The 2,253-nt window shown below is 39.2% G+C and overlaps 1 protein-coding gene across 2 annotated transcripts in view; it reads left to right on the top strand.

The window, feature by feature from the left end:
* The first annotated feature begins 1,157 nt into the window (after positions 1–1,157).
* LOC103147569 (ADP-ribosyl cyclase/cyclic ADP-ribose hydrolase 1-like) overlaps positions 1,158–2,253 on the top strand; it is a 4,810-nt gene continuing 3,714 nt past the window's right edge. The window contains exon 1 of one of the 2 annotated variants that reach the window (XM_016678484.1): positions 1,158–1,332. The gene's annotated coding sequence lies outside the window, so the exon portion shown is untranslated. Of the gene's footprint in view, positions 1,333–1,363; positions 1,543–2,253 lie in introns of those variants that run through there. The other variant, XM_016678485.1, reaches the window with a different exon arrangement.

Below are 2,253 nucleotides of genomic sequence, written 5' to 3'. Positions count from 1 at the left end.
CAAACACCAGCAAGGTGAGCTGAGGCATGCAGAAGTGTGTGGAAGTTGTAATATTGTAATTTCTGTTGTTTTTTTATTGAACAAATTGGCTGAAAACACTTGTTGATATTGTTCCTTTATCCTCCTTTTACTTCCTCTAAAGTTTATATATTTATAGTCAATGTCTGGGCAAGTCAAATTCCTACTTTATTGGCCTTCATCTTGGCCAATAAAGCAGATTCCGATTCTTCCCAAAAACTAATCTTAAAACTGTGCCAAAACCTTTCAGTAGCATTGACTACAGGTCTGCAGTGTGAACGCTGCAGCAGGTTTCTCTTTCATTTTCTTACTTTCTGCTGGTGTTTGTGTAAATGTCTTCCTACGTGAAGCAAATCCCTCCCTCGCCCTCCTTCCAGCCGCCCCCTCCCCACCAGACAGATTTGACTGTTTTCTTCTGAGAAAGCTGCAAACGGTCCAGATCAGTGGTTCGATGCTTGATCATTTTGGAAAATCCATAACATCCACTGAGAAATCTAACCTCATGAGTAACTAGGTGAAATACCTCTTCCTGGTTCTCGGTTTGAGACAAAGTGAAAAAAAAAGATCACTGGAAGTCTCTTCGCTCTGGGTCGTGTTTGATTTAACTGAGAGACGCTCTCACAGTCATTCTGTTCAGGCTTTACCTGAAGTAAATTTTCTGTTTTTGTCAACGTCCCTGCGCCCAGAGGAGGCCGTGAAGCTTTTCCAACTAACTGCATGGACGACTCTTGCTCGTAAAAGCAAGCGGACGCAGAAAGGAAGACGGTAGTGATTTAAAAATAAAGTTCAGATTCATGTCAGCGAGAACAAATATTCACAGATGTCGAAAAATTACCTCACAGCTTTCCGTAATGCCACATCAGCACTTTGTCATTGTCTCAAAAGCAGAACATAAAAAAAACACATTTAAAATGAATGTTGCTTTATGAGTGACTCAAACTGTCACCGTGTTTACCGACATTACAGTACATCACAGAGGGCCACGTTGTGGTTTTTACGAAGGGGCCTTCTTCATGCGGCACCTGGGTAGCGACAACCCCGAGCGTTTGTTCCCAGCACCGACTCAGGCCCCTTTTACGGTACGTGTGACACACCAGCAAGTCAACAGAAAGGAAAGAGGAGGTTCTGCCCATGTGAGTGAGCCTCCTTCTTCCTGCCGCAGCACTTTTACTCCCACTGCGAGGGACTCGCACACTTTTCTCTGCGCACTCGACGTTTTGATCTTGGCAACTGCGCAACAGGTGCGCCTTTTTGTTTACACATGAAACGGAGCGAGACCTTTTGTGGACAACGCCTACGGATCGAAGTCCAGAAGTGAGTGGGACCGGAGAGTTTGTTGGAAGACTTTCTAGTCTGTCTTTCGGTTTCGCAGGTTCACGCATATTTATACGCTGGAGTCTGCAGGCCTTTTGGTGTCAAGTTGCAGTTTCGCAAGAAGATAGGAAGAAAGGAAGAAAGAAAAAAAGAAAGCAAGCAGACACTCGCTGTCTGGATGTCAAAGTGGTTTATTAATGTCTTGCTACAGTAGGTAACTTATCAGGTCTGGCTTATTTATTTACATCAGTGCAACTTAGAAAACTTGGTAATAACGGCAATAAACTGATTAAATTTCTACTCCATAATTTAAGAGTAGTTATTATGGAGATATTTTCATTTGATTACATTTTAGTCCCTTGAAAAAACTATGAATAAACCTTTTTCCTGTTACCACCACATAACTGAGCAAAAGATACATATAGGTATAAAACCTAGTTTTTTATTTTTATGTTTTTGTAGAACCTCCATTAACTGTATTTTAGGGCTGGGTGATGGACCTAAAGTTGTATTCAGATATTTTGTGGTACTTCTGTGACAAGAGAAGTGATTTCAAAGTAATGGCCTCAAAAATGCATCATTTTCTCTCTACCTCATAATGAGGAACAACTTTGTTTATATCCTAAAATCCCAATTAGGTACATTGAATATTCTGGTTTAATTTGAATATGTGTCAAAATGCACTTTTATAAGCTATTTTGCAACACAAAACACAACCAATAAAATACTAATTACAAATGGTAATAAAAAAAATGTTACATGTATTTAAAATATTTCTTTACAGCTTGTAGTTTTAAGTCCAACAGGCATGAAATGAAATTTTTTTTTTTGAAATGAAATGAAATTTTATTCGAACATGATACAAATATAAAAATAAAATAGTGCACAGTAACAAGAAGTGCATAAGAAAGAAGAGAAAAT

The sequence above is a fragment of the Poecilia formosa genome, unplaced genomic scaffold (assembly GCF_000485575.1).
Source record: "Poecilia formosa unplaced genomic scaffold, Poecilia_formosa-5.1.2 Scaffold184, whole genome shotgun sequence".
Classification (NCBI taxonomy): Eukaryota; Metazoa; Chordata; class Actinopteri; order Cyprinodontiformes; family Poeciliidae; genus Poecilia; species Poecilia formosa.
Note: the sequence above shows the minus strand (reverse complement) of the source record. Positions and strands in the feature narration are given on the sequence as shown.